The sequence below is a fragment of the Chiloscyllium punctatum genome, chromosome 22, assembly GCF_047496795.1.
Source record: "Chiloscyllium punctatum isolate Juve2018m chromosome 22, sChiPun1.3, whole genome shotgun sequence".
NCBI lineage: Eukaryota > Metazoa > Chordata > Chondrichthyes > Orectolobiformes > Hemiscylliidae > Chiloscyllium > Chiloscyllium punctatum.
This window is the reverse complement of record NC_092760.1, coordinates 78,314,410-78,321,953: the sequence shown is the minus strand read 5'-3', so window position 1 is coordinate 78,321,953 and position 7,544 is coordinate 78,314,410.

Sequence of the window (7,544 nt, the reverse complement as noted above, 5' to 3'; positions counted from 1 at the left end):
TACTGGAAGGAAACCAGTTACAGCTGTGCCAGCTGACAGAGAAGACCTGAACACGGAGATTGTGATAAAGGGCTAGGTGATGTGTTGTATCTGCATGATGTGGGAGCTGCTGGGCTCCATTGTGGTTGATAGTGAGCATTTCTGTAGCAAACATTGGTTGCTTCAGAGACTCTACCGCAGAGTTGATGAGCTGGAGGCTGAGCTTCGAATACTGTGACACATCAGGGAGGGGGAGAGTTGCCTGGAAACTGTTTCAGGAGGCCTCCTCTACACTGGGAAGACAGGGTGCCAACTTGAGGAATGTTTCAGAGAACATCTCCGGCACACATGCACTAAACAACCCCACTGCCCTGTGGCTGACCACTTCAACTCCCCCTCCCGCTCTGCCAAGGACATGCAAGTCCTGGGCCTCCTCCACCACCAAATCCTAGCCAGCCACCTTGGGACCGTCCAACCACATGGAATCAACATGGATTTCACCAGTTTCGTCATTGCCCCTCCCCCACTTTATCTAAGATCCAACCCTCCAACTCAGCAGTGCCCTCTTGAACTGTCCTACCTGCCCATCTTCCTTCCCACCCATTCATTCCACCCTCCACTCTCTCCTATCACCATCACTCCCCACCTTCATCAACCTATTGCCTTCCTAGCTACCTTCACCCCAGCCCTACCCTCTTCCCATTTATCTCTCAGCCCCATTGTATACCACCATCTCCCCCCAATCCCCCCATATTCCTGATGAAGGGCTTATCTTCGAAACATCGACTCTCCTGCTTCTCGGATGCTGCCTGATCTGCTGTGCTTTTTCAGCGCCACACTTTTGACTATGATCTCCAGCATCTGCAATTCTCACTTTCTCCTAGTCACCCCTGAGATAAACTGCCTCAAATTCAGTCAATGGCCAGGGAATAGGATGATATGACTATGAGTGAGGCAGATAGAGAGAACCAGGAGATAGTGCTGAAGGAGCATCAGCAGGTTTGAGATTCTTGCTCTCTGTGTTGTCGTGAATGGGGGCTGTAGGGATGATGAGCAAACTAACCACAGCTGTACGGTACAGGGAGTCATTCAAGAGGGGGGAGAGAAAAGAATGCAGTTGTAATCAGGGATAATACAGTCAGGGGACTAGATATTATTTACTGTGGCCATGATAAAGAGTCCCAGAGGTTGTGTTGCTGGCCTAGTGCCTGTGTTCAGGATATTTCATCTGGGCTATAGAGGAACCTGGAGTGGGAGGGTAAAGATCCAGTTGTCATAGGTACTAATGATATAGGTAGAAATAGATTCTGCTGACGGAATATGAGCAGCTAGAGACTAAATTAAAAAGCAGACCAAAAAGGTAATAATCTCCGGATTACTGCCTAAACCACAAGCTAATTGGCACAGGCTCAAACAAGATGAAAGAGATAAACGCGTGGCTCAAAGATTGGTGTGGGAGAAATGGGTTTGAATTCGTGGGATATTGGCACCAGCACTGGGGAAGGAGGGAGCTGTTCCAATGGTATGAACTCCACCTGAATCAATCTGGGACCAGAGTCCTGGCGAGTCACATACCCATGACAGTGGAGAGGTCTTTAAACTAAATATTAGGGTGGAGTTTCAGTTATTATGGAAAATTATGGAAAACGTTAGAGGCGGGGAGGGCTCAGGAGAGGTTATTAAAGTTACAGAACAAGTTATAGAACAGAATGTGGAAAGCATCAGGAATCTAACTTTAGGCAGAGCAGGTAAGGGAACAACTATAAAAAGGGTGGGCAGTTATCGCAGAACTGAGGGTGTTATACTTAAATGCATGCAGTGTACGAAACAAGGTAAATGAGCTTGTTACACAGGTAGTATCATAGACAAGGTTGCAAGGGGATCAGGGCTGAGAACTAAATTTCCAGGTATAAGGCATCCTGTTGAAAGGACGGAAAAATGGGCAGAGAGGGCAGGGTTGCTTTGATTGTAAGAAATTCAAATTGATCGCAAGAAGTGATATAGAGTCAGTAGGTGTAGAATCTGTGTGGATAGAGTTGAGGAACCACACAGGGAAAAAGACCATGCTGGGATATACGTACTGGCCTCTGAGTCATTCCCTCAGCAAAGATTCAACATGGCCCAGCAGTGGAGCTCTGATCATCTCCAGAGAGAGAGACAGCGAGAGAGAGAGAGAGAGAGAGAGAGAGGGGGGGTGCTGACCACATGCGAGATCAACTTTCACCAAGTTGATGAGAACCAACTACACAGCCTGGCCAAGTGTAACTGCATGGATAGTGCCTGCTCCTAGCCAGTAATAGCTTAGATAAAGACTATGGCAAAGATTTAATGTTGCAACTGGTAGAGTAATCAGTGTAAGAATTGGGAGTTTCAGATAATATTGGTAATAAGGCCCCTTTTGTGTCCTTCGTGTACTTTGTGAATAAAGTTGGATTGAATTGCCAGTTCGCTCTGACTCATTTGTTCATCTCACCAAGTATAGTACCTGAGTAAAACAAGTTCACATCGAAACAGTCAAAAGCATGGAAAAATATAACTGACATCACACTTAGGAATACACAAAGTCAGGGTTTATCATGCCAGATTCTGGTCTGTCCCCAGTATTAACACCAGCTGGCATCCTAATAACAGCCATCTCTGCCCATGCCTCAGCTCAGCTATAGTTGAAATCCATGCTTTTGTTACCTGTGGACCTGTGTGATGAATCAGAGAATTGTCTACAGTGTGGAATCAGGCCATTCAGCCCATGAACTCCACAACATCCTTCTGAAAAGCATCCCACCCAGATCCACCCCACCCCTGTAACCCTGCATTTCCTGTGGTTAGTCCACCTAACCTGCACGTCTTTGGAATGTGGGAGGAAACTGGAGTGCCCTGAGGAAACCCAAGCAAACACAGGGAGAATGTGTTAACTCCACACAGAAAATCGTTTAAGGGTGGAATCAATCACAAGTGCTGTAAGACAGCAGCGCTAACCACTGAGCCACCATGCCATCCCAAATCTGACTGGTTTGGAACCTGATAGTTCTACATTCAGCCAGCTTCCCATTTTCTACCGTCTATAAAAGTTAAACTGATCCAATATTTGCTGCTGGTACCCAAAGTTCACTTCTTTTTCTTTCACATGTACCGGTGATTTTTCTTTAAGTATGTGGCCCCTTCAAATATTTCTGTACAGCTAGAAGTAGGCAGTGCTTTAAGGGGCTTACTTGTGCATAGTTTGTGCAGTGAATTTTGGTTTATCATGCAGCTGTGCAGTTTAACTCGAGTACTGACTGTATCCTAACTTGTGACATGTGACTCTTATTGCTGTGCTGACTAATCTACATTGGTTCATGAATGAGCAACACCCCCAGATTTAAAATTTTAATGCTTGTTTTCAAATCTCATCCTGGCCTTGCCTCCTCTTCATCTCTGTAATCTCCTCCAGCAGTGCAGCCCTCTAGGGTGTCTGCAGTCCTCTAAACCCAAATTAATGACACCACACTTTGAAGCCTATGCCTTTAGAAGCTCAGCAACTGAGGTTGCGAAATTCCCTCCCTAAAGTTATCTTGCCTCCTATGAAAACACTTTTTAAAACTTATTCATTTGTCAGTTGCCCTTACTCAGGGGCCCCCCAAATGACCAATGACCAACTTACAAACACTTGTACTTACATACACAATCCCGTATGTGGTTGTGATTTTACAGATCTGACATAGGAACGTTTTCTGTACTTATGAACAACTATTTTATACTGCCCTGCATTATGTTCCGATTTATGCACAAATCAACTTGTGAACAGACTCAAGAATGGAACCTATTTATAACCTGAGGTCTGCACCTGTGTTTCCTTTCAGCTCAATGTAAATTTTGGTAATGCTGTTGTGAAACTGCTTGACATGTTTTAATACTTTAAAGGCACAACTCATTGTTGTTCCGACTGGTCAATCTTTAACTTGTCAGAGGAATAGAGATGATATAGAGTATCTGAAATAACTCCACAGAGGCTGGTACCCCATCATTAAGTCACCCTTTGTTTACACATGCACAAAACATGGACTTTGACAAGCTCACCCAGAACCAATCCGTTGAGTGAAGAGAATCCCTGAGACTCCTGTTTATCTTTTTTCTTTTTTCCCTTTTTTTTTCCTTAACCCCCACACTACTGCCTAACTGCGGTAGTGCTTATTTTACCCCAGCACCCATGGTGTGTGTGTGCAGGTGTGAGACACAGTGAAAGACACAAAGTGCACGAATCTTTATTCAATTTCCACCACCAGGAAGAAGACTCCTGTTTATATATGTCAGCCAGGCACATTGATTGGGCCAGGTTAACTGCCCCAGTCAAACTATTTTCACTGGCTGGAGAGTCTGGAAGTAAGGGAAGTGGCTGAACAACTGGAGCAAGATTGGTTGGGAAATAAATTAGGTAAAAATTCTTCACTTAAAGTTTGGCAAGCTCTTCCATAAATGGTGTTGATGCTAAATCGATTGTTAATTCTAAATCCAAGATTAATAGTTTCTAGGCAAAGGCGGATACGTGGAGTTAGGTTACAGATTAACCATAATCTCATTGAATGGTAGAACTGATTTGAGGTTGTAGAGATGTATGTTTCATCTTAGTTTATTGTGTTTTGCATCTTTCATTCTCTACTGTGATCAATGTCAGTACCCAGTTTTAAGCCATGTACATTTTGCTGTAAGTTTGATCAGGCAACAGGTGCTTAGATTGATTGTTTCAAATCATCTGATGGGTTCTTATTCAATACTAAATTGGTTGGAGGAAGCTGTTTGCAGGTAAAGGAACGTCTGGCAAGTGGGAGGCTTTTAAAAGTGCGACAACAAGAGTTCAGGGACAGCATGTTCCTGTTCATGTGAAGGGCAAGGCTGGCGGGAATAGGGAATACTTGATGACTAGAGATATTGAAGCTCTGGTCAGGAAAAAGGAGGAGGCATTTGTCAGGTATAGACAGCTGGTATCAAATGAACCTTTGAGGAGTACTGCGCGTGTATGAGTACACTTAGGAGGGAAATCAAGAGGGCAAAAACATGACATGAAAGAGATTTGGCAGATAATGCTAAGGAGAATCCAAAGAGAATCTACAAATATATTAAGGGAAAAAGATTAACTTGGGAGGGAATAAGAGCCCCTTAAAGATCAATGAGGCCATTTATATTTGAAATTACAGGCGATGGTTGAGATTCTAAACAAATATTTTATGTCAGTAGTTAATGTAGAGGAAAATAAGGAAGCTAGGAAATGTGGGTAAATGCATTCTGATTCTTGCTGGAGGCTTTAAAATGCATACATGTGGATAAATTGCTAGGACCTGATCAAATGTATCCCAGGACATTTTGAAACGCTAGGGAATAAATTACGGGGCCTCTAACAAAGATATTTGTATCATCTACAGCCAGAGGTGAGGTGCCGGGAGACTGGAGGGTGGCTAATGTTGTAACATTATTTCAGAAAGGCTGCAAGGAACTATCTACCAGTGAGCCTGACTTCAGTCTTGGCTGAGTTGTTGGAAAGGATTCTGAGAGACAGGATCTACCTGCATTTGGAAAGGCAAGGACTGATTAGGGATAGTCAGCATGGCTTTGTGCGTGGGAAATCATTTTTGCACAAACTTGATAGAGTTTTTTGAGTATGTGACCAAGAAGATAGATGAAGACAGAGCAGTACATATTGTCCACATGGACTTTAGCAAGGCCTTCAACAAGGTTACGTATGGTCAACTTTTTAGTAAAATTAGATCACACGTGATCCAGGGACATCTAGCCAATTGGATATAATATTGGCTAACATCTTAGTGCTTTCCATGAGGATGTTCTTCTTTCCAGAGGGGTCTGAAATTTTTGTGAAGCTTTGTTTTGTGAGGATTGTATGCTTCTTGATGTCTTGATCACATACCCTTGATAGTTATTATTAGGCTACCCAGATAAGAAATCTTCAAAAGTAGATGCACTAAGTTGGCCCAGTAGCACCTACTGCCGAGCTCTGTCAGGAGGTGGAATCTACTTTCTGAACAGAACTGACAAAGGTGGACAGTAACCAAAGTGAGGCCTACTGTTGCCTTGCAGAGGAGAAAGGACAGCTCCTTGGAGGGGCAATAGCCACTCATAAAAGTGGGCTAAAGACAAAACAAAAAGGCACTACATTTGATCCAGGGCAAACAAAAAAATGGTTGTGTTTAGTGTATCCAGGAATTATCTTAATTGACCCTTACATTAGACCTGACTATTTGTGTTTGGTGACTTGTCAATTACAAATTGCCATCTCACATTCTCTAGCTGTTAATTAATCCTTGAGGAGTACAAGTTCCAAAGAAGAATCATATTCAACTCAGAACATTGGCCACAACTATGATCTGAAACATAAATGTAAGCATGATCAGGTGCTGACTGAGTCACATCTTCCACCACTGAATAACTTCATCAAATTGAGCTCCAGTCAACGTAGAATTGACCGGTAAGCTTCTTGACCAATCACAGACCTTGACAATGGAATACTGCTCTGCCAGATACCAGCAACCAGATGCCAACAGATTTTGGGTCCTGAAAACTGTTAGTTGAAGGCTGGTTTCCAGAGGAATAGTGACAAAATAGGCCTTTTTTGCTTCTTGTTGTGTGGGGCTTGAAGGGAGAGAGGAGTTGAGGAAGGTCAGAGGTAGGTGGCTCCTATAACATCCTGCCTGCTAGGCTGTGGGAGGAGGGGGGGGGTGCTCAATGTGCTTTTAGCAGCTATCAGTTTGCATCCCATTCCTACCTCCATATTGGGGCACATTGAGGGCCCCCCCCCCCAAGCCCAGCAGGCAGGATGCTATAGGGGGCCACCTACTTCACTTTCTAGTAAGGCAACTATTTAGGTTGGTGGCAAGTTGAAGCCCTTAAGTGGCTGCTAATTGACTACTTAATGGCCTTAATTGCCAGAGAGTTGAGGATGTGCCTCATGGAGACCTCCTCACCCACAACCTGAGTGATGAAGTGGCAGGAAGAGGCTGAGTAACTCAACAGGGTCAACTTATTTAATTATTTGCTCTTCTGCCACTTTCCATGCCCTTTCAAGTGAGTGGAAAGTTACACCTGTTAACTCTGTTTATTTCTCTAGAGATGCTGCCTGGTCCACTGAGTACCTTCAGCACACCCTGCTTCTCTTCCCTGAGAACGTTCATAGGCAGTTAATTGGAGGCAAAAGAGTTCCCTCTTCCGCCACACCCCCTCACTTTGATTATTCCAGAGAAATAGTTCAGTACAATCCAGAGAAAGACGTCAGGACACTGACATACCATCCAGGAATGTTACTTTCATTGCAGTGATCTGCTCCTGTTCTTGCTGCTATGGGTAATTGAAAATCCCAGCCAAGGTCCACATTGCAGTGATGGTATCTGCAATAACTGTATATATAGGTAGTGTATCCAAATTGGTGCTTAATGCAAATGTTTGTGAAGTGACAATTCATCAACAAAATAACTTTGCATGCAATGTTCTGTTAGATCTAACTGATGTGGTTTGAAAAATTTTCCTTGCACCATGACTATAAACCATATGAAAATAATCAAACATCCATTATTATTTAGTGA